We start from the raw sequence: 26442 nt of genomic DNA, 5'->3' as shown, positions 1-26442 counted from the left end.
TAGAAAACTAAGAAGGGGGGCTCCAATTTCGTGAGAAACCATGGCTCTGCTACCAAGATGTTGTAGGGTGGAACCCTAAGTGGAGATCTTTCATGACTTGGAGGGTGAATCTCCAAGAACAAGATGAACACAAGAGGGAAAACAAGAGTAACACTCAAGAACAAGTCCAATCACACATCCACTAGACCAACAAACACACAAGATCCACAAGATACATGAACAATCAAAGGGAAACAAGATACATGGTAGAGTTCATCCCAAATCCTATAAGGAGACGGGGGCTTGATGATCTAGATAGATCCTTCCCTAGATGGGGGCTTTATCCACTAGGGATCTTCTCCAATGGAGGCCTTGTACTCCAATGGAGTCATCTCTCTCAAGAGGAATCCCACAAGGAGAGGTACATGAGCTAAGCTGTAATATCTAGATCTATTCTTAGTTATGTCTAAATGGAGGAGGAAGGGGAAGTATATATAGGTCCAAGGGATGAAGGGGTAAGTAGGGACGAGATGGGGATACAAGGGCCAAGCCCAACAGCCACGCACAGGGGGCCCCGTGTGCACGGGGTAAGTGGAGCCCGTGCGCACGGGGTATCCAGAGACCTGACGCATGAGCCCGTGCGCACAGGCTCCGTGGGGCCCGTGGACACGGGGGTCCTGTGGGCACGGTACATGCCCGTGCGCACGGGGTCTTCAGGACCGCCAGCCTGGGAGGCCCGTGGGCACGGGGTTGGAGGGGCCCGTGCGCACGGGGTCGCCTGGGAGCTGCTGCCTTCTTCTTGGCGCTTCCTTCTCCGCTTCTAGGCTTCCCTCTTGGATGGTGTAGATGTACTCTTATTCTTGGACTCCTCCTCGATGAATGTGTAGCTCCGCTCACACCTATGTATGCACACGAGAGAGGGGTCAAGTAGTATCACTATAAAAAAATACACTTCCGTGATGATACGTGTTTGTCACAGTAGGTCGCGTTTTTTGTCATGCATGTACATCCATGACAAATTTATGACAGAATCGAGATAGTCATACCTATGCTGTCGTAGAAGTCTTCCATGACATTACCAACATTATCATCATGGAAGTTCCCACTTCCATGACGATAAATCGCGCGTCACAGAAGTGCTTTTGTCAGGGGTGACCAACACGTGGCATCCACCGTAACGGAACATCATTAAGCTATCGGGTCGGGTTTTGGATTTGATAACCCGTTAACAGCCCCAACCAATGGGGATTTTCTACGTGTAAAATCATCATTAGCTGGAGGAAACACGTGTCGGCTCATCATCGGGACAGATGTCATCCACTCATTGGACAGAAGGCGCCTATGATACGTTGACACGTGGCACGGCCCAACAGAGGCCCATTCCTGTGAAAAGGCCGACCCATTTGACTTGGTCAAAAGGTGGCGGGCCGGCCCATGGAAAGCTTGTTAACGACCTGTTCGCATATAGCCCATTTACAGCCCGCTAACCCAAGGCTCGTTACGCCCTATCCGAATTAGGCCCAATAGCGTCATCTGGGCCATCCAATATGATTCCAGCCCGTTTTCACTTCTAGCCCATGTATGGCCCATGACGTCTTTCGACCCATATGAGGCCCTATGTAACTCTTGGCCTATTAACGGCCCGTGGTGAAAATGGCCCATAATGAACAGTGTATCACTTTACACCCATTAACGGCCCGTGGTGAAACTGGCCCGTAATGAACATTGTATCACTTTATACCCATTAATGGCCCGTTAATCCGTTCGGACGTCTCCAGCCCATGTTATCTTTCTGCCTTCTCAGATCCCATTTATTCTTGGGCTCATTCCAGCATTCGTTTACTTACGGCCCGTTACTGCCATTTTCTGCTTGTGGGCCAAATTCAGCCCGTGGTTACAGTCGGCCCGTTTGTGGTCCGTTAATACGTTGGGCCGTTCTCATAGCATCATCAAATACGGCCTATTAATGATGGCCCGTTATGGTCGGCCCATGAACGAACGATTCCAACTCTAGCCCATTTACGGCCAGAATGCGGTCTGTTTGGCCCATGTTTGGCCAATCGATCATACAGCCCGTATAAGGCCCATTGATGATATGACCCGTAGAAGGCCCAATGCTGATACGACCCATAGAAGGCCCATTGTTTCTATGGCCCGTAGAAGGCCCACTGTTTCTATGGCCCGTAGAAGGCCCACTGTTTCTACGGCCCGTAGGAGGCCCAGTGTCACTACAGTAAATATTAGCCCATGCTTATTGTGGCCTAGTTTTAAAAAAATAGGTTATTGCAGCCACTAGCAAACCGCAGAAAAAGAACTGCACTAACTACAAGGAAACAAATAAACAAGACAACAAGGAAATAAATAAGCAAGCAACTTACACTAGGCTATCACGGCTATTACACATATTACATCCACTGGGCATCAAAGTTCGCCACCAGTGCAAATATAGGGAACACAGCAGCATATAAACGTCGCAACAAAACATGTCTAGAACTGAAACCACTTCAGAAGAGCTCAAGAAACAATATCCTGGGTACCCATAATGCTGGCAAGATGCTTATCAAGCTTATTAACTTTCTCTTGTTTGGCGCTTAAGTCCTCCAACGCTTGCTGTTGCACCAGAAAGTATGCATCTGAATTCTGCAGGGACTTCCTCAGTCCTTCGGCTTCCTGTCGCATAACATCTGATCGATGTCTTTCAACTTGAAGTTTAGAGTCAAGAAGCCAAACTGATTCAGGCAATGAGTTCAAAGAGCTGGTGCCAGCAGTGGTAGCCAGTAACTCGAACACTACATCAAGACAGGACTTTGGGGTTGTCTCAGTGTCTTCAATATAGTTTTTATCAGCTTTTTTGGAGACCAACAGTGATGTCTCACTATCTTGAACCTTATCTGCATTACTTCCTTTACCATTGCATAACAGGGTACTCTTCTCCAATATTTTATCCGTGTTCTAAAAGAGAAACAAACAAACACATCTCAGGTTTACAATGTAGTATATGAAACTCATTTTGGTAAACCAGTTCAGTAGTAAGGTGGACAGGATAACATCATGAAACAAACATATATCTATGTAGTATGGTCATTGTATGGTCTATATCATTCTAGTTTATGTTGCCAAATCAAGATAGATACAGTTCAAATCATATCTATTCAAGACAAAGCAGCGTAGACACAATATAAGTGTGGGAAACTACACATCAATAACAACACTTGTAATGTGCATGGGATGATAACATAACTGCTTATTCAATTGAAACTGAAATCAACATAGAGCAAGTTACAACAGCAAACAGTCAAACATGTTGAAGAAACAGGTTTAAAACATACTTGTTGCGCCATTGGAGTTTCAATTACATCCTTCAAATTTGAAATTAGTTGGTATTAGTAAATACAGTGATGCAAGAGCAAAGTAGTATGAACCATAGCTACGGAACCTGACTTGAGAACAATTCTTCTTCTGCTTTAAGCGTTGACTTCGGGTCCGGAGTGGTGGTCCTCGTGATTTGGGCACTGTAGTTGCCTTACGAACTACTCGTGTTTGGGTGCTCTGTGGTGGAGACGGTGCTGTGTCAACAGGAACTGGGTGTCTATCTTCTGCGGTTGGGGTTAGAAGGGGTGTAGCTGGTTCTCTGTCCAACTAGGTAGGGGTACAATCTGCAGGAGTGTGGGTTATGTGTGGTGGGGCTGGTTCTTGGGCAAGTACAACTGTGGTTCTATCTGCATCGACAGGTAGCACGATCTTTTCTGAAGACCATGTTTTTACTCTCACAGATACTGCCATCACTCCCTCCAATTGAAATGGCTGATAAACAAGAAAAGTAATTGAATGTACATACATTGTAAGATAGATAGGTGCAATGGATAGTAGGGAAGAAAACATGGCATGAAATAATTCACATTTATGTTGTCTAAGCAAACAGAATAGCAGGACATAATTTCACATATATGATGGCTAATTAAACATGATAGCATGACACAATTTCACATGTATGATGGCTAACTAAATAGGATAGAATGACATACTTCAAAATATGATGACTATGTAAACAGGATGACATGGTATAACTATACGATGTGTCTATTAAAGTGGTTGGCATGCCATAAATCACAAACATGCCGTCGATGGAAACATGATGGCATGATATAATTCACGGATAGAATGACATAATTTAAATATGATGACTATGTAAATAGGATGAGATGATATAACTATATTATGTCTTTAAAAAATGGGTTGGCATGCCATAATTCAGATGCATGCTGTCTATGTAAACATCATGGCATGACATAATTCAAATATATGATTTATATACTAAGGAAGTGAGCAGAGGGCAATCTCATATATGATGTGTCAACTAAGGAGATGGCATTCAATATTGTGTATATGATGTAAAAAATAAGCATTGCAATACAACATATGCATTATATGAGTAATATAACCCTGCCAAGTTTGAGCATACACCTCAGGGGGATAATAGGACTGGTCATCCGCCTCTGAATCCTCCTCTGAAGAGCTATCTGTAACCAGCAAGATATCTGCTTCAGCGGGTAGCATTGTCTGCTTTGAAGACCTTGTTTTCACTCCAGATTTCTCCATCACCAATTCAAATGGCTGATGCACAGGAAGAGCAGTTGAATATACAAACATTGTCGACAAAAGCAATGAGAAATACAAAAAAAGGACGGCATGATATAATTCACATATATGATGATTGCCTAAACAACATTTCATTGCATAATTCACATACATAATGCCTTGCAACAAGATAACATTGCATAATTCACATATATAATGTCTTGCAACAAGATGGCACTGCATAATTCACATATATGGTAATTAGACACTAAACAGGTGGCATTCACACAAAGCATGTCTAAACTAAGCAAATGACATAGCAATGCAAGATACCATACGCACGATATGAGTAACATAACCCTGCCAAGTTAGGGCATGCACCTTGGGGGGGGGGAATATGACTGGTCATCTATCTTTGAATCCTCCTCTGAGGAGCTATCAGTAACCAGAAAGACATGCATTTCGTCAGATAGCATTGTCTGCTCTGAAGACCTTGTTTCCACTCTAGAGTTTTCAATGACCGTGCCAAATGGCTGATGCACAGGAAGAGTAATTGAATGTACTAAAATTGTTGACAAATTTAACACGTAAAAAAAAGATGGCATGATATAATTCACATATAAGATGACCGGCTAACCAGGGTGGCATTGCAAAATTCATGTATATGATGCCTGGCTAGACAAGATGGCATTGCATGATTCACATATACGATAAAGAAACTAAACAGATGGCATTGACACAAAGCATGTCTAAACTAAGAAGATGACATCTTTAATGTATACAGTAAGCAATGCAAGGCACCATATGCATGATATTACCAACATCAGCGTGCCAAGTTAGAGCGAAGACCTCATGGGGTAAATAGGAGTGGTCTTCTCCTTCTGAGTCCCCCTCATAACAGTTATCTTCCTCTTGATTACGATCCAAAATGGGTGTAGGGGGGCTGCCTTTGCGCCCACCATGGAACGACGTCTGCATGAAATTTTATTGCCACGCAAGGCTCGTCTCTTTTGCTCTACATGATCAATTCCATTGTGTACAATAACTGGCATGCATAGGAATAAAACATAGTGAGATTATGTAAGGAGTGCATGCACAAATCCAGAGTGATGGTAGCAAACTGTGGATAGACCCAAAACCAATGATAGCAGGCAGATAATAGCTTTAGTTAAAAAATACAGATAATGGCTCCTTTAATGTTTGTTTGCACCCAACATGAAACTCATAGTAGACACCGGAGATTAACCAGATAGTAGATAGATAGTACTGATTGCTGCCCCAATATGTACCCCACAACCATTTAAAAACTCAAGTTTCAGCATTAGTTTGGACATGACTCGGAGTCTAATAGGTGAACACGATGATAATGTAGCATGTCATCATATTAAGCGATGCATAACGTAAGCAGACACGGAAGAGTGTGACCTCTCTTGCGGACCCATGTAGTCCTCAAGGTCATCTGCTCAGTTGATGATGGTAATGCAGTTGCCGTGGCTGCCAGCGGCGGGGAAGAAGATCTGAGGCGGCGAAAGACAATCTGGAGAGCGGATCCCTGCTGTGGTGAACCCTTCCGTCGTTGGAGCAGCTGAGCTGGGGTGGAACACAGTGGCGCAGGAGCAGGACAAACCACACAAGGTTTTCTTTGAGACATATCTGTAACAGAAGTAATTGAGTAAGGGCTTGTTTGAATTTGAGGATTCTAACAATGCAGGGATAGGAAATAGACAGGAATAGGATAGGAATGCACGTGCAAAACAAAGAATTTAAAAACACAGGATTTCTGCCAATCTGGGTGTTTGATTCACAACAATTGGAAGATCACAGGATGCAAAAAAAGCATGGTGAGATTAAGTCAAACCACAAGAAAATGTATGGTTATAATGCTATTATGCTACTATCTCTTAGACTTGTGCTTGATGAATACGAATATGAAAAGGAGGAGAAGTGGAAACTAGAATTCCTATGGTTTTTCTTTCAAGGGGACACTAAAGGAACAAATCCTACAGTTTTCCTTTGCTCCATCTTCGCACCAAATTCATGAACAGTAGTACCATAGGAAACTTTCCAATTCCGATGTTTTTCATTCACTTTTCCTTTCAAGCACTGGCGATTCTAGTAGGCGGGCTTGAGCAAGGAAAATCCTACACTAAAAAAATCTTTTTGTGCTACTTCTATTACTTTGGACCCAGGCCAGTGCCATACTAGCTCAACTCCCAGGCCCATCGACAAATGCACAGCTCAAACACACAGAGATAAATAATGATGGCATTCAAGAGAGTCCATCACGGATAGCTAAGTTGCCTGGTACCTCACTACTTGTCATATAGTAGGATAAAATAATCATATTTCCCGTTACTACGAGTGCTCAGTGGACAATATATATAACATGTAGACTAAAAAAAGATGCAACAAGTGTACAACCTCTTTGGCAAAGCCATGTCGATCTCAGCGTGATTGGGTTGTCCGTTGAGGATGCTCCGACTGACTTGGCTGTCAGAGGAGGGGAAGAAGATCTTAGGCGTCTAGAGATGGAGCCCGACGTACTGCTCCGTTGTGTTGGAGGGTTTCGTCGTTGGAGCAGCTCCGGTGAGTTGTACGACGCCGAGGCTGAAGCAGGACAAGAGAGACAACGAACAACGTTAACCTGAGTGGAATTCTATTAGCATCTCCAATACATTACGTAAAATACATAACCACAAAGTGCTAGATGTAAACTACATCAGCCGCTCATCTCTGAACTTAACTGTCGAAACTGAATTTAACTGTCGAAACTGAACTTAACTGTCGAAACTAAACTTAACTATTGAAACTGAATTTTGCTGTCGAAACTGAACGCACTAGCAAGGTGAGGCTACACGTCGGTCGACTGACTTTTTCATCTCTGGTCAGTCGATTTTGCAGCCACTGGATACGAAATCAAGGGCCTGCGGTTCATCTTCAACCTCCACCCCCCCTGAGCCGGCCAAACAGCAGCCCCCCGCCGCCCACGGCCGATGGTGCGCCGCCCCGCCCGCCACGAAAACACTCCCCACCGCCGGTCCGCCGCCGCCCCGGCCATCCCTCTAGGCCCCCCTGTGCCGAGCTTTTTCTCCGGCGATCCCCACGCCACCGCCCCGCCAACGCCCCGCCACCGCCGGTGACCACCTCTCCGGCGAGCCCCCCTCCCCACTGCGGCTGGTTCTTTCTTCACCCCGGCGGCATCGGAGTGAAGTGTAGCTAAATCGGAGCAGCATCGCAAGAAAGAGCAAGAGCGAGAGCAGCAGGGCGATCAAGAGCAATAGCAAGAGCAGATCAGGCAGGGGACCGAGAGCAAGAGCAAAGCAGCAGCGCGAGCGAGAGCTAAACCAGCAGCAGGTCCTATTGATGTGGACGTCGCCGCCGAGGGAGCGGCGCCGTGGAGGAAGTGGCCGGCGATGCCGCCGTGGATGAGCCGCGCCATGTCGGCTCGGGACCGAGCGCCGGCAGCACCGTGAGATCGAATCAAGAAGAAAATGCGGCGATTAGTGTATAACCTCTTTGGTGGCGCCGATTAGGCCGCAGCTTCATCCGAGGAAACGGTGATGATGATGCTCTTCCGGTGGTGCAGGTGAAGACGGCGGTGTGGGAATGGAGGTGGCGCGAAAGACGAGGGGAACGTCGGGGCAGCTCCTTGGAGGTGGAGGACGGGGTGGCTGAACCGGCGGGACGATGAGATCGACGACGGATCCTCATCTAGTACGGTGGATGAGGGACGTCAAGGTGTTGCTGTGGACGACGTCGTCGGGGAAGAGGCTCCGGCTGGGTGGCGGATGGAGCAGGGTGTGGGGTTTCGTCGTAGGTTTTTGCGGCCTCGGTGTTTGAATGGGTGGGCGGATGGGATGGCAGTGGGGAACCATGGCTTAGAGACGCGCTTGTCCGAAATGTGGGGTAAATTACGAAAGTACCCCCACCGATTTGAGGCGGTTCTTTCGGTTTAGAGGTACCACGGGCATTTTGCGTGTCGGGATTTCACAGGAGGTGGGAGTTTTCACGCACGTTGTAATTTCGGAATAGCAAGGCGCGGGTTGAGATGGAGGGAGTTGTCGGAGCACAACAAGACAAAGATATATCTTAAATATTTCGAGCTAACAAGGCACAGGTTGAAGAGCCAGGAGTTTCGCAGCACGATAGACAGAGACGCTAGCTTGAATTTTCGGCATAACAAGGCGCGGCTTGAAATTTCGGAAGAACAAGCTTAACGTGTACCCCAAAAAAAGACAATTTGCACCTCAACACGCACAACACACACACAAAGACCATTTAGACTAGAGTAAGGTACACGTGCATTGCACGCATGAGATTCGGCAACCAAATTATGAATAAATACCACATTATAGCATGCAAGCTTTGAGTCATATATGCATGATGTAGATGTTCGTTTAATTATTATAGTTCATTTCATTCAAAATCATCTAGTTTTTATAAGAAAGCTAATCTATTTTAAGATTCATGGAATTGTGCGTCGTAAGACATAAAGTAAAAACAAATAATGGCAAATCATGTAGAAAAACATTTGGGCAATTCTGATAGGAAAGATTCTAGAACAAATAAGAAGTGCTTGTGTTTTGATGTTTGTGCATTATTCTTAAGTTCAACCATGGAGTCTTCTAGATTATACATGTGGCGAAATCTGGTGGAATCTAGATGATATCAAACAGCCAGTAGTGCTCAAATTTGCCATGTTTGGACCATCGGATTCGCCTCATCCAACGACCATCTTTTAAAGTTAAAGTTACCCGCACACAATATAAAAAATACAATATAATATATATAGGGGTATAGATATAGATATGTGATGCAAAATCCGCCCATCATCTCCAATTAGAATAGTGTGACCATGCACGGATGCGACGTGGCCAAATGATGTCTGCCATCGGTATCTCAAATTCAAATCAGTCTGACCTTGTTCAATGTGTATACATTACAACATGCTCGTTTCCAAACCACACCACGCAGATCTCTGTCATATTCATGCATGCATGGGTTTCAAACATCAGGATCTCTTATTCAAATATTTGAATTCAACTTTACATTGATTGTGACCTCACCTATTCAGCTATTCTTTTACACCCACATAGTAGTCTTCTCTTCATAATTGTACCACTAACTTGCTCTCGTGCATGCATGCACACACACTACCAGTCGGCATTATCCATCGCACGCATGCAATCTTTTTCTTCAGGTCGGTTTCCCATGAAGGCACACACCAAAACACATCCCCCTCTCCATCATATCGAGCATTCTTTATCTCTCAGCGTGCATGTGCAATGATCAATGTTCCTCTATGTATGTGTGTATATAGCTAGGTATTTCATAGTTTTCCACACAAACCGATCAATCGATATATCCAGTGAGGTCTCACCCTCTTTCCCACGTCCACATCGATCAATCTATGCCTCTCTATATAGGATTAACATATATAGCTAATACACCCACATTAATTATGTATCCAACATCCCCCTCTCATCATCCATGCCTTCTGCTTCATCTCTCAGGCGCGTGCACAATGGCGAAGACAGGGGGCAGTAAGGGCCCTGCCCCCTCCCCCCTAAAATCACTATATGTAGCGACCCGACCTCAGATGGTCAAGTCTCTGTGCTTCAGTGTCATCCCTGAATCATTAATGCTGACACACACAGTACTCGAAGGATTTATAACAGAGTAGCAATCACACACTTACTACATCGAATGTCTCAAGAGAGAACTTATTACAATAATATGGCTTAAGGCCATCTAATACGATAACAACGGAAGGCTTGGAAGACAAAGTGAGTCCATCAACTCCAACGGCATAGCTGAGCTGCACGGCAACGACCTAACGAACCTTACTCCTCGTCTGAAAAGTCTGCAACATAATATGTTGCAGCCCGAAAACGGGTCAGCACATGGAATATGATGGCAAAGTAACACAGTAGAGCAAGAACAGAATAATAGTATCACTACATGCATATTTTGCTGGTGGAAAGCTGTATGGTTATAGTTTTTGTGAAAATCCAATTTTGCCCTACAACAAAGGAATATATTTTAATTTAACTATCATGGTGGTTGAACAACATTGAGAAGGTACCCCCAACTCAATCCCAATTAAAGTTATTCACAACCCAACAATATTAATTAAAAGTGATGAGATACATGTGATAACCCAAGAACTAGATACTCAAGATTGTCCATAACCGGGGACACGGCTAACCATGATTAGATTGTACACTCTGCAGAGGTTCGCGCACTTTTCCCCACAAGACTCGATCGCCTCCGTTGGATTTCTCGCACTGCATGGTGTTTGAGAAACGGATGACCGAGACACAGTCTTTCAGAAACGTTAACTCTCTACTCCGGGTAGACCATACCAAACCTACAAAACCCACTACCTGCTGATCTACCTCTTCAAGAGCTTCACGTAACTTACTCAGCTATGCTAGAGCCCATAATAGCTTGTGGCTGCACATGGAAGTTTCTAGCATGAATCATCTCAGTTCCCTTTGAGCCTGGGTGGCGGCCCATAGGAAGATCACAAGGGTACCCCGGGATTTCCAAAAAAATACAGACAACACTAGGTTCCCCAGGTGCCTCAATCCACCCAGATGTTAATTTTAAGTTGCCACCTTAAGTTGAACCATTAAGTAACAATCTCACATCTGTCATGGATTTCACTCAAACCCGAACCACGTCTAAGAGCATAGCATAGTAATATAAGCAAGCGTAGAAGTAACTCCCAAGGTTTGATAGTAACAGGGCAATAGGTTCTACGTCAATAACTACTTCCCAACCCACATGTTAATGACATCCTATTCATGCAATGTTTGAGGATTGGAACTAATGTATAAAAACTAGGTATGAGAAGAGTATGATCAATGTGTTACTTGCCTTGCTGACGATCCGCGAATCCTAGAGACTTGTAGTAACACGCTTCGCACTCCGGGAATTCTGTCGCAAGCAAACAATAGCATACATAAGTAACAAGCAAAGATGCACAAGCAAAACTAAAATAAGAAAGCTTGACCAGAAAGTTCAACTTAAGAACTACGGTTCGCAAAAGGAATCAAATCAAACGGAGCAACGAAACTCAAACGGCGGAAGAAACAAGATCCATTTACTAATCTAAACTTAACGTCAAATTTTACAGTATCAAAAACTTGTTTAAGTGGATTAAACAGAAAGAGGGTCTCGAGACGAAGATCTAGGCGTTTGAATCGTCTGATTCCGACTAACGAGCGAAAAGATAAACAAAAACAAAGATCGGATCAGGAATCGCGATCGAAAATAACCGCGGATAAATCCGATAGAAAAAAAACTGATGAACAGACTAACAAACGAGCGTCCGTTAGCTGTAACTAACGGGCGACAAACCGTTCGTTAAAACGAACGTACGGACGAATATCCGCTAAATAGAAAAACCAAGAAAAACCGGCGATCCGAAAAAAATGAATCTAGGGTTTCGGAAAAAAAACCGAACTATTTTAAAAAAACCGGCGGCAGATCCAGCGCGGTACCTCCGGCGAGGCGGCGGGGCAACGGGGCGGCGGCTCGCGGCGCAGGCCAGGCGGCGGCGGGGGGGACTCGGCTGCGGCGGCGGCGAGGTGCGGCAGGCGGCGGCGGCTCAAGGCGCGGGCGGAGGCTGTGAGGCGGCGGGGCTACGGTGGTGGCGGTTTGGGTGGCGGCGGTGGCGGTTTGGTTGGCGGGGTGGCGGCTTATAAGGAGGGGGCGGCTGCTTGGGGAAGGGGCAAGCGGCGGTGGAGGCGAAGTCCGGCTCGGACTCCGGTCCAAGCGGCCCACGCGCGCGGGGGCGATGTCGGCTCAGGCCGGCCTGCCTCGGCTGGGCCTTAGGCCCAGTCGGGCACGGAAGACTTTTTTTTAAAATAAATTTCACCGACAGAAATAAAATCCTAGAAAATAAAATAAAAACCTAAAAATGCCAAAACAAATTTTCACCGTCTAAATAAAATATTTAGAACGAGATGAACATTTTCCTGGCCCTAAAATGCAATTTTAAAAACATGTAATTTTTTTCTAATGCAGCTAAAATCCGAATAAAACCAAATAAAATCAAATAAATGATTTTAATATTTTTCCTCCAATATTTCAATTATTTTGGGGAAGTCATATTATCTCCTCTCATTTATTTTTAACATGAAATATTTTTTCGGAGAGAAAAATAATTAAAATCAAAATACTCGTTTCATTATTTGATATAATCAAATATGAAAACCTGGAAAATCCCCAACTCTCTCCGTGGGTCCTTGGGTTGCTTAGGATTTCGAGGATTGTGGAATGGAAATGCAATAAAATATGGTATGCATGAATGCCCTATGTATAATATTCCAAATTGAAAATTTGGGATGTTACAAACCTACCCCCCTTAAGATGAATCTCGCCCTCGAGATTCGGGTTGGCTAGAAAATAGGTGTCGGTGGTCTTTGCGGAGATCATCCTCTCGTTCCCAGGTGGCTTCATCCTCGGTATGGTGGCTCCACTGAACTTTGCAAAACTTCATAAACTTACTGCGGGTGACTCTGTTGGCAAACTCAAGAATCTTAACTGGCTTCTCCTCGTAAGTCAAATCATTGTCCAACTGAATCGCCTCCAAGGGTACTGTATCTCTTAACGGTATATCGGCCATCTCAGCATGACACTTCTTTAGCTGGGAAACATGGAACACATCATGAACTCCTGACAATCCCTCAGGTAATTCCAACTTGTAGGCAACTTCTCCCATCCGTTCCAAAACATGATATGGTCCTACAAATCTTGGGGCTAACTTTCCCTTAACTCCAAAACGTTTCACACCTCGCAAGGGTGATACTCGTAGATATGCTCTATCTCCAATTTTATATGTTACCTTCTTGCGTTTTGAATCTGCGTAACTCTTCTGCCTGGACTGAGCAATTTTCAGTCTGTCGCGAATTAGTTTAACCTTCTCCTCAGACTCCTTGATCAAGTCTGGTCCAAACAACTGTCGGTCTCCTACCTCATCCCACATCAACGGCGTTCTGCATCTGCGTCCATACAGAGCCTCAAACGGTGCCATCTTCAAACTGGCCTGATAGCTATTATTGTATGAGAACTCTGCGTAAGGCAAATTGTCATCCCAACTAGATCCATAATCTAGCGCACAAGCTCTCAACATATCTTCCAGTATCTGGTTGACTCTCTCGGTCTGTCCATCCGTCTGCGGGTGAAATGCTGTACTGATCTCCAATCTCGTTCCCAAAGTCTGGTGTCATTGATGCCAAAACTTTGAAGTAAATTGTGTTCCTCTATCTGATACGATAGTCCTCGGAACTCCATGCAGACATACGATCCTGGACATATATATCTTGGCCAACTTTGCACTTGTATAAGTGGTTTTCACTAGGATGAAGTGAGCCACTTTGGTCAAGCGATCAACTACTACCCATATTGAATCATATCCTGCTTTGGTTCCGGGCAATCCGGTGATAAAGTCCATGCCAAGTTTATCCCACTTCCATTCGGGTATCGGCATAGGCTGTAACAGTCCTGCTGGCTTCTGATGCTCTGCCTTCACTCTCTGACATACATCACATACGGCTACATACTCAGCAATATCCTTCTTCATACCAGTCCACCAGAAACATTCCTTCAAATCCAAATACATCTTGGTGTTTCTGGGGTGTATCGAGTATGGTGAGTCATGAGCCTCTTGAAGTATTAACTTCCTGATCTCTGGGTTATTGGGCACATAAACTCGGTCCTCAAAAAATAAGGTATCGTGCTCATCCTCACGAAAACCTTCAGCCTTTCCTTTGCCCATCTTCTCCTTTATCTCAGCAATCTCCTTGTCATCCTTCTGAGCTTCCCGAATCTTACCCAACAAGGTCGACTGAACCTCCATTGTTGCAACAAAACCTCTAGGAACAATCTCCAATCGAAGTTCCATGATATCTTCTCCTAAATCCTTCGGTAGTCCCTTACTTTCAAGGATATTAGCATAACTCTTCCTGCTCAAAGCGTCTACTATGACATTGGCCTTTCCTGGATGATAGTGTAGCATCATGTCATAATCCTTTATAAGCTCCAACCATCTCCTCTGTCTAAGATTCAGCTCCTTCTGGGTGAAAATGTACTTCAAACTCTTATGATCTGTGTACACATCACAATGGTTTCCAATGAGGTAATGTCTCCAAGTTTTCAACGTATGCACTACGGCTGCTAACTCCAAATCATGCGTGGCATAGTTCAACTCATGAGGTTTTAGTTGTCGTGAGGCATCCGAAACAACTCTTCCATCCTGCATAAGCACACATCCAAGTCCTAAGCGAGAGGCGTCGCAATACACTTGGAACTCCTTATGTATATCTGGCAGTGTTAGCACTAGGGTTGTAGTCAAACGTTTCTTCAACTCCTGGAAACTTGTCTCGCAATCTTCTGTCCATTTAAACTTAGTGTCCTTCTTCAATAGTTCAGTCATTGGTTGCGCAATCTTAGAAAAATTCTCAATGAATCTCCGGTAGTATCCTGTGAGTCCAAGGAAACTGCGGATCTCGCTAACTAAAGTGGGTGCCAACGACTGAACCTTACTGGGGTCTACTGCTATACCTTCTCCTAATATAACGTGTCCCAGGAATCCGACTTCCTTCAACCAAAACTCGCATTTGCTGAACTTAGCGTACAACTGGTGTTCCCTGAGTTTCTCGAGAACTAAGCGCAAATGTTCCTTGTGCTCCTCTTCGTTCTTCGAGTATACCATAATATCATCAATAAACACCACAACAAACTTGTCCAAATACTCCATGAACACCTTGTTCATCATGCTCATGAAATGGTAGGGGCATTAGTCAGTCCAAATGACATGACTGTATACTCGTATAATCCATACCGCGTTGTGAACGCTGTCTTTGGTATATCCTTCTCTCGAATTTTCAACTGATGGTACCCCGATCTCAAATCGATCTTTGAAAACACCTTAGCTCCTTGCAACTGATCGAACAGATCATTGATCATTGGTAGTGGATACTTATTCTTAATCGTTACTTCATTCAAAGCTCGATAATCAACAACCATCCTTAGGGATTTATCCTTCTTCTCAACCAAAAGTATTGGGGCTCCCCAAGGTGACGAACTTCTTCGAATGTAACCTTTCTCCAATAACTCCTTGATCTGTTTCTTAATTTCCTCCAGATCATTTGCGGGCATCTGATAGGGTCTCTTGGATATTGGCATGTACCTGGCAACAGCTCTATCAGAAACTCAATGTCTCTATCCGGTGGCATGCCTGGTAATTCCTCTGGAAAAACATCCGGGTAATCCTTTACTACAGGCACTTCCTCTTGAACAACTCCCGTGAGGGCATCCACTTGGCTCCTCCTAGGCACATGCCTAGATACATACTTAATCATTTCCCCCTCCGGGGTGGTGAGATAAATCGATTTACTAGCACAGTCAATGCTTCCTCCATACTTTGACATCTAGTCCATGCCCAATATCACATCCAATCCTTGTGACTCCAAGATAATTAGGTCGGATGGAAAAACATGTGTGCCAATGGTTAGGGGTATCTTGTCGCACCATCGACTAGCCATGTATTCTGCTCCGGGTGAACTTACTAAAAGAGGGGTCCTAAGGGTTTGGGTTGGTAGCCTAAACTTATCCACGAATCCCCTTGATATGTATGAATGCGATGCACCAGTATCGAAAAGAACAAGAGCGGTAAATGACTTAACCAAAAATTTACCTATTACCGCGTCCGGCTGCACTTCAACCTCCTCCACGTTAACGTGGTTCACTTGTCCTTTGTTGAATGGATTAGGCTTCTTCCCAGCACTGCCATTTCCGTTTCCATTCCTTCCTTCAGGGAAATCATTGGCATAGTGCCATGTCTTCCCGCACTTAAAGCAAGTAACTTGACTCAGATCTCTTTTGGGGGGTGTGGATGGGTTGGAGCGGTTCTGATTGTTGTTAGCTCCGTTCCAATTCCCATTCTTAGCACCATTGTGGTTATGCGATCCTCCTCCAGCGTGGTTGTGACCTCCATGATTATGAACAAGTCCTCCCGAGTTCGGGGTTAGGCGAGGCTTCTGCTGAGCTCCTGAGTTATACTTCCCTTGTCCGTACTTCTGCTTACGGCTCTCAATTTACTGCTGCTTCCCTTCAATCATAAGGGCTTTATCTACCAACTCCTGGTAGTTGTTGAAGGTTGCTACCATCAACTGCATGCTCATGTCATCATTCAGCCCTTCCATAAACTTCTCCTGCTTCGCGGCATCTGTGGCCATATCATCAGGGGCATAGCGTGATAACTTGCTAAACTCATCCACGTACTGAGCCACAGTACGGTTCCCCTGGCGCAAGTTGCGGAACTCCCGCTTCTTCATCTGGATATCTCCAGTTGAGACATGGGTTGTGCGGAAAGCTTGCTGAAACTGGTCCCAAGTGACATTGGCTACATGAAAAGTGGTCGTGTAATTCTCCCACCATGAGGTTGTTGGTCCATCCAATTGATGTGCGGCAAAGCGCACCTTCTCAGCATCTGTGCAACCTGCGGTGGTCAACTCCCTTCCAATACGGCATAGCCAGTCATCAAGAACTATGGGCTCGGTGCTACTGGAAAACACCAGCGGCTGTAACCTTAGAAAACGGGCTAGGTTGTCCATTGGCGGCGGGTTGTTGTTGTTGCCCTGGTTCTTAACTAGCAATTGCATCAAGGTATTCTGTTGCGGGATCAACTGAGTGAGCTCTGGTGGGAAAGAAAATCCGGGGTCACGTCTCGGACGCATCTGATGGGTTTAGATGGAAGAGATTAGAATAGAAGGAGGTCTAATGAGAAAGCACTACCCATATGCACATGAGACAAACACAATCATTTCACTCAATCAATCAAGCAAGGGCATACAAACGATCCAGGACTATCGCAAAAGTGCTCAACTACTACTAAATACATGGGGAAAATAATACTAATATGTGGTGGTCATCTAGAAAGTTTGATCGATGGAAGACTCCATGATGTCTGCTCCAGCTTCGTCTTCAAAGTCATCATCACTAGGATCGGAATCGGTGTCGTCGATGATGATGTAGTCCTCGGGGCGAATCTCCTTGGGTTCTTCGTCTTCTTCTACTGGTGTGGGGTCTCCCATGAATACTGCGATCTTCTTAACTAGGTCGTCATTCTTCTCCAGTAGTGTCTTCATTTCCTCCTCATATCCATCGCATGTAAACTTGAGTTCTTCCTCCAGTTCGATGATCCTAGTCTTCGTCTTATTCAAGTCCATCATGTCCGCGCACATCTGGTTCTCCTGGCGTCGAATGTGCTGGTTTAACTCCTGGATGAAAGTTGCAATGGATCTATCCTTCTTGGTGCTGATTACTTACAATTGCTCGTCTCGGCACCCACATATTTGGTAGATAGTGTCCTTGATCTCCCTATTGTATACTTCTCCAATGCGTCCCATGGTAATGTGGGCTGCCATGCTCTTGCCTAGGCTCTAGGTGGGTGCTTCGAAAGAAAATTCTGTGGGTTTAGAAGTTGGCGAGAACGTCCTTCCTGGAACTTGTACTTGAATCATCCATCGCTCCTCTTCAGGTAAAGTGGCATTGTATGTCCCGGCGAAGCTTGGTATTCCAATGTTCAAGTATCTAGTGACTTCCTTCAAGTGGCGTCCAAAAGGTGTGTCTTCATCTGTTTGTGCAAACTTGTTCTTCATCTCCGCCATCCTAAAGAGTAGAAAATGGAGAGGAGTCAGAAATGAGAAGAGAAGTGTGGCCTATGGTTTATCTTAGTGGTCATGCACTACACTCAGCATGTGCTCTGATACCATCTTGTATCCACCCGACCTCAGATGGTCAAGTCTCTGTGCTTCAGTGTCATCCCTGGATCGGTAATGCTGACACACACAGTACTCGAAGGATTTATAACAGAGTAGCAATCACACACTTACAATAATATGGCTTAAGGCCATCTAATACGATAACAGCGGAAGGCTTGGAAGACAAAGTGAGTCTATCAACTCCAACGGCATAGCTGAGCTGCACGGTAACGACCTAACGAACCTTACTCCTCGTCTGAAAAGTCTGCAAAATAATACGTTGCAGCCCGAAAATGGGTCAGCACATGGAATATGCTGGCAAAGTAACACAGTAGAGCAAGAACAGAATAATACTATCACTACATGCATATTTGGCTGGTGGAAAGCTGTATGGTTATAGTTTTTGCGAAAAGCCAATTTTTTCCTACAACAAAGGAATATATTTTAATTTAACTATCATGGTGGTTGAACAACATTGAGAAGGTACCCCCAACTCAATCCCAATTAAAGTGATTAACAACCCAATAATATTAATTAAAAGTGATGAGATACATGTGATAACCCAAGAACTAGATACTCAAGATTGTCCATAACCGAGGACACGGCTAACCATGATTAGATTGTACACTCTGCAGAGGTTTGCGCACTTTTCCCCATAAGACACGATCACCTCCGTTGGATTTCTCGCACTGCATGGTGTTTGATAAATGGATGACCGAGACACAGTCTTTCAGAAACGTTAACTCTCTACTCCGGGTAGACCATACCAAACCTACAAAACCCACTACCTGCTAATCTACCTCTTCAAGAGTTTCATGTAACTTACTCAGCTATGCTATAGCCCATAATAGCTTGTGGCTGCACACGGAAGTTTCTAGCATGAATCATCTCAGTTCCCTTTGAGCCTGAGTGGCGGTCCATAGGAAGATCACACGGGTACCCCAGATTTCCAAAAAAATACAGACAACACTGGGTTCCCCAGGTGCCTCAATCCACCCAGATGTTAATTTTAAGTTGCCACCTTAAGTTGAACCATTAAGTAACAATCTCACACCTATCATGGATTTCAGCCAAACCCGAACCACGTCTACGAGCATAGCATAGCATAGTAATATAAGCAAGCGTAGAAGTAACTCCCAAGGTTTGATAGTAACAGGGCAATAGGTTCTACGTCAATAACTACTTCCCAACCCACATGTTAATGACATCCTATTCATGCAATGTTTGAGGATTGGAACTAATGCATAAAAACTGGGTATGAAAAGAGTATGATCAATGTGTTACTTGCCTTGCTGACGATCCGCGAATCCTAGAGACTCATAGTAACACGCTTCGCACTCCGGGAATTCTATCGCAAGCAAACAATAACATACATAAGTAACAAGCAAAGATGCACAAGAAAAACTCAAATAAGAAAGGTTGACCAGAAAGTTCAACTTAAGAACTCCGGTTCGCAAAAGGAATCAAATCAAACGGAGCAACGAAACTCAAACGGCGGAAGAAACAAGATCCGTTTACTAATTTGAATTTAAGGTCAAATTTTACAGTATCAAAAACTTGTTTAAGTGGATTAAACAGAAAGAGGGTCTCGAGACAAATATCTAGGCGTTTGAATCGCCTGATTCCGACTAACGAGCGAAAAGATAAACAGAAACTAAGATCGGATCAGGAATCGCGATCGAAAATAACCGCGGATAAATCCGATAAAAGAAAACTGACGAACAGACTAACAAACGAGCGTTCGTTAGCTGTAACTAACGGGTGAAGAACCGTTTGTTAAAATGAACGTATGATGAACGTTCGCTAAATAGAAAAACCGAGAAAAACCGGCGATCCAAAAAAACTAACCTAGGGTTTCGAAAAAAACCGAACGGTTTTATAAAAAAACCGGCAGCAGATCCGGCGCGGTACCTCCGGTGAGGGGCTCCGTCGAGGAGGTGGGGCAATGGGGCGGCGGCTCGCGGCGTGGGGTAGGCGGCGGCGGGGCAAGCGGCGGCGGCGGGGCTCGGCTACGGCGGCGGCGAGGCGCGGCAGGCGGCGGCGGTGGCGTCTCGAGGTGCGGGCGACGGCTGCGAGGCGGCGGGGCTGCGGTGGTGGCGGTTTGGGCGGCGGTGGTGACGGTTTGGGCGGCGGCTTATAAGGAGGGGGGCGGCTGCTTGGGAAAGGGGCAAGTGGCGGCGGAGGCGGAGTCCGGCTCGGACTCCGGTCCGAGCAGCGGCGGGGCGGCGCACGCGCGCGGGGGCGGTGGCAGCTCGGGCCGGCCTGGCTCGGCTGGGCCTTAGGCCCAGTCGGGCGCGGAAGACTTTTTTTTAAAATAAATTTCACCGACAGAAATAAAATCCTAGAAAATAAAATAAAAACCTAAAAATGCCGAAATAAATTTTCACCATCTAAATAAAATATTTAGAACAAGATGAACATTTTCTTGGCCCTAAAATGCAATGTTGAAAACATGCAATTTTTTCTAATGCAGCCAAAATCCTAATAAAACGAAATAAAATCAAATAAATGATTTTAATATTTTTCCTCCAATATTTCAATTATTTTGGAGAAGTCATATTATCTCCTCTCATTTATTTTTAACATGAAATATTTTTTCGGAGAGAAAAATAATTAAAATCAAAATCCTCAATTCATTATTTGATATAATCAAATATGAAAACCGGGAAAATCTCCAACTCTATTCGTGGGTCCTTGAGTTGCTTAGGACTTCGAGGATTGTGGAACGGAAATGCAATAAAATATGATATGCATGAATGACCTATGTATAACATTCCAAATTGAAAATTTGGGATGTTACACTATATATCAAGGCTAATATGAATGTGATCATTAGACAATTGCTGCTAAAAATGGTTTAATTCATGAATTGATCCTCCTCGTAAAGATTAGCAATGCTTGGCCCCCTAGCTCATTTATTTTTCATGGCTCCGCCACTAGGCGCATCAACGCATGTGTTCACCCCCTCTCTCTAAATATCGATCTCGCACTTGTGCATTCCTTCATAGTCTCCCTCCACTCGGCCCCTCGCACCATCTTCTAGCCCCCCACCGGATTTTGCCACATGTACAATCTAGAAGACTCCATGGTAGAACTTAAGCATAATGCACAAACCTCAAAACAACAGTGGTTCTCCTTTGTTCTAGAATCTTCCGTATCATAACTGCCCAAAAAAATTTCTAGTTGAATTGCCATTATTTCTTTCTACTTTATGCTTTACAACGCACAATTCCATGAATCATAAAATAAATTAAGGGCTTCTTTGATTCAAAAGATTCTCAAAGGAATTTTGGAGGATTCTAATCATTAGGAATTTTTCCTATCTTGGTTGTTTGATTCGTAGGATTGTAAACCATAGGAATTTTTCCATATGATTCATTTGCACTAGATTTCATAGGAAACATCCCATCCACTCAAAACTCTTTGAAAGAATTCTGCGTTTTTTCTTTGCACAATCAAACACTCGTACAATCCTGTAGGATTCAAGACGACATTCCACTATAATCCCATGTTTTTCCTATTCCCTCGTTCTTAGCTTTTTTATAAAAACTAATTGATTTTGAATGAGATGAACTATAAGAATTAAACGAAGGGCTACATCAGGCATATATGACTCAGAGCTTACATGCTATACTGTGGTATTTATTCATAATTTGGTTGCAAAATCTGATGCGTGCAATGCATGTGTGCCTTACTAGTACTTCGAGTATGTGCAAAACACGTAAATTAGAATACCAATGGCACGCTACACAGTGTCTCTCTTACAGTTCATGAAGCCACGTGGCACATGTGTAGGCGTTGTCGCGACCTCCTTGCGTGGATTGATCACAGTGACGTGCTGCTGGTTCCAGAAGAATGTACTTGTCCTCCCTGAGCCATACTGGCGGTACATGCATGAAGCGAAGATTTGCACGCACTCCATGCATGCACTCATTCCTCGCATGCACACGCAGGTACACGGGCGGACGCAATTTTGTACCAAGATCCACCCCATGTGATAATTTGACACGTGTAAAGTCGTTCACTTCATTGATGGTCAATTAATACAGCGCATGCAAATTGAGTGGACGTGAGGGCGGAAGAAAGACATTATTACTCCACTGCGCGCATGCGAGTAGTTAAATCGTGGGTTGCTAGTAGTACTTCCATTGGTCTCCTTCGTATTTTGTGCCAATTTTTGACAATAACATAATATTTACGCATTTGAGCAGTGTAGTACTTGAAATTTATGTTCCGCTAAACTCATCAGGAGCCACTTCGAGCCTCGAAACCAAAACCATCAATTAATCTTTACCTTGTTCCCATCACATTCGAAAGTCTGCTCACACCTACTAGTAGTACGTACCAAACCTGAACGTGTTCCCACTATGCAGGTATTAGTACTAGCGCTAGTACTTAGGTTATAAAAAGGGGAACTACCTAACCAAAAATCACTCTACCTTTCCTCCTCATAAGTGCTTCTTCTTCGTCTGTCATTGCCATGGCCGGTGAGCAGAGCTCTAGGTCGAGAACTACTCGTAACAAGGGAGCGGCAACCAAGGCTGCGGAAAAAAAAGAGAGGGCTCGCCGCCACGCAGAGACCTCGAAAGATCTCTCACGGGCATGCGATGGCTCCCAAGAGCGCCCTAGCCGCGGAGGCGAACATGCCGAGCCGGCGGAGCTGGAGTCGTTATCCCTCGACGACATGCCCGATCAGCTCAATAAGCAGAAGTAGTTCATCCAAGGCTTGATGGAGTTGCTGAAGGAGAGCCTCGACGACATGCCTGCTGAGCTCAATCAGCAGGGGGAGTTGACCGCCGGCTTGGTGATGCTGCTGAAGAAGAGCATTGCCTCGGAGGAGAAGGCGACCGGCGAAATCCCGTGACTTCGGGAGGACAATGCGAAGCTCTGCCACGAGATCGGCCTGTTGAAGGAGAAGAACGCCGGCTGGAAGAAGCTACATGAGAATAGTAGTTTCTCGATGAAGATGCTGCAGGCCCTCGCCATGGAACAGAAGGAAGAGTTGGCGAAGCTCCGCATCGAGCACCCGGCTGCTGTCAAGGTACGTAATATGGCCGTGGAACAGATGATGAAGGCTCACGTCGAGAAATGCCGTGTCATGGACACAATGATGAAGAAGGCGGAGGAGACGCACAAGGAGATGGAGGTCGTGGAGGCGATGAAGAAGCAGTTACGACTCCGCGGCAAAGTAGATCATTTGGGGTGATAATCTTCCTTCTTCTTTTGCTCCTGTGTTTCATCTTTTGCTTCGGGTGTTTCGCCGCACGTGGCACGTTCTCTATGAGGCATGAATAGAACAATGTTTTTTTAGGTAATGAATAGAACAATGCTAACAATGAGATGACTATCAAATTAGATCATTTTTATCGCCATATGGCACTGGGCTGCCGTGTTTCGTGCTCCTCCGTCGCAGTACTACTCCAGTGGAAAACTTGAGTATACCGCATGGTTCTTTGCTCCTCCTCAATCAGGTCGTCGGCGCATTTATACGAGCAGTAAAATCACAAGCCCCGCCTTCCAGCAGTAATGAGCCATCAAATCACAAAGGCCCTCGCCTCTCGTGAAACCGACCAAGCTAAACTGCCCCGCCCTCTAGCCTTTTAAAAAATGTATACTTTTGTACAGCAGTAGTATCGATGGATTGCGCCATGGAGCAAAACTTGAAATTAAAAAAAAGGTGGTACATATAGAGAGTGCTCGTCGCAAAATTATGCATATAGTACTATTAAAAAGGCTAGTCACAATAATGGTGTCCAGCATATCCCACCCCTCAAATAAAACTAAGAGGGTGCTTGGATACGTTTTAGTCCCATGACTAAAAGTAGTGGGACTAAAACATGCTAGCCTCACCCATGCTTGGATCCAAATACTAAAAAGGCTAAAATCAAGTTAATGAGCATTTATTATCCTCCAAACCCTCCAATCTAGAACTCGCATGTGTTAAAGGAGAGGAGTTAAATGAGTAGAGAGAGGACTAATCCACATTTTAGTAGGGGTACCCCTGACTAAAAAATTTTAGTCTCAAGACTAGTTTTAGCCCCTCTTTAGTCAGGGGTGCTTGGAACTTTAGCCTCTTAAAGAGACTATTTTTAGTCAGACTAAAATAAGTCCCTTGGATCCAAGCACCCTCTAAGCATCCTGGAATTCTTTGACAAAACTAAGCACCCTGAAATTCTTTGACAACTAAACTGCTGGCTATATGATGTTGGCCATATATATTGTACGTATATAATGTGAAGAAACGAGTGGTAGTACTATACCAACTAAAAGATGAAATGTAAGAAATACTAGTATGTACGTACTGAAGAGTTAAAGTAACGAGAAGAAACATAACATAGTTCTGCTGGGGGCTCAGCACAACACACCCCTCAAATTAAATTAAGCACACCTGAAATTAAACTTTGCAACTATTCCGGTAGACACTGCATTAGAACCACCATGAGCAATGACACTGCCACCTTACTCGGAGTCCTCGTCCACGTCCTCGACTTCGTCCTTGTCCCTCTTCCTCTTGGCCGATACTTCTTTGCTTGAACCGCACACTTGGTTGTTGCTCTTCATCCAACCCTTGTAGATATTGAAGCAAAGGTAGCCATCCATTGCAGCGTAGTGGATGTGGTCTATATCTAGTACATTCCGCTGCCATGCATGACGATGAAACGTGTAATGAGGTTTCTCCAGTTTACCGTACGAAGGATGAACCATGGCTCCTGCCAGGGTCAGCATTGAAGGCTGACGAGAGGACACCAGCCGATTCTTCTGGAGGTCGAAGGTGTTGCCTACAACGTGGCCTATCCGACGCAGGACTTCTTTGTCGTTACCAAAGTCTACAGTAACGAATTTCACCATTTTGTCCTTGAGGAAGTTCTTAAAATCCTGGCACTCAACGTCGGCATGGCATATGTGGTAGACCAAGCAAACGTTATGTACGCAAACCTGGATCACGGCGGGCTTCTTCCTCTCTTCGTCCTTTAGATCCTTCTCTCGTCCCAGGACTGTGGTGTACTCAACATCTAGCCCAGCGACCCACTCATCATCTGAGTTTTCAAACATGCGTCTGAAGCGAGAAAGGCATCCTTTCACCGTCGCGGAAGAACGGGTGTAGATGACGTCGAACTCATCGCCGGTGATGGTTCTAACCTTGTACTCACCGCCGATCGTGGAGATTTGGGATGCCATGGATTTGGGAGGAGGGTTAGGATTAGTGGAACTGCCGTAATGTGAATGGACGGGACGACTAGGAGCGAACCGCCATAGTATTGAAGGACGTGCGGGGACGAGTAGGAGCGAACTGCTAGCGTGCGAACGGCAGGGTAGTGGCTTTCCATTCTCCCATGATACGGGCTTCCGAGAGCCCTTGGATCTGAGATCGAACGGTTGCATGGCATGATTCTAGACCTATGGGTGAATATCCTATCCTGGAGGGTTATTCTGCAAATTTTCAGCAACTTAGCATGCGACCGTTTGATCTCAGATCCAAGGGCTGCCAGCAGCCCGTATCATGGTCGCGCCTACCACGACCGTCGCGTCGCTCGCGCGGTCGCGCCCTTGGAGATTTAACACGGTGCGTTAGGCTATCTGATGTTGGCATGTCATACATAGTCATCACTTAGTCACTCATACTACAACAAGGTTGGCTATAAGTGTATTTTTTACTCCTCTCTATCTCTTTCTTCGTACTCAAGGAAGAAACGGTGCTAAGCGCGTGTATTTATTGCATTTTCCAAGGAGTGACCTCTTCCAATGAAATGGTGTTGCTAAGTTTGCTTCATTTAATTAGCTATAGACTCAAAATTGTCTTTTCACCTAGGTACACGCGCTTAGCACCGTTTCTTCCTTGGGTCACCAAACTAGTCTCTCTCTTCTTGATTAACTTGCCACATCAGACTTTATGCCTATGTGGCAAGCTTAAGCACCTGTAGGAGCAAGTAAAAGTAAGTACAATAGTGCGCTTTACATGGCATTTTTGCATATGTGGAGGAAAGAGAGGCAAGGAAAAAGTGGAGAAGTGGGCTCTCATGCAAGAGCCAGCCTCTACTACATGGTGGAGCATTGGGAGAGGCACCTGTATGGAGGTGGTCAGGAATCTGGGAGACTCACGCCGGTCGTA

The sequence above is a fragment of the Triticum aestivum genome, chromosome 4A (genome assembly GCF_018294505.1).
Source record: "Triticum aestivum cultivar Chinese Spring chromosome 4A, IWGSC CS RefSeq v2.1, whole genome shotgun sequence".
Classification (NCBI taxonomy): Eukaryota; Viridiplantae; Streptophyta; class Magnoliopsida; order Poales; family Poaceae; genus Triticum; species Triticum aestivum.
This window is presented reverse-complemented; position numbering follows the sequence as displayed.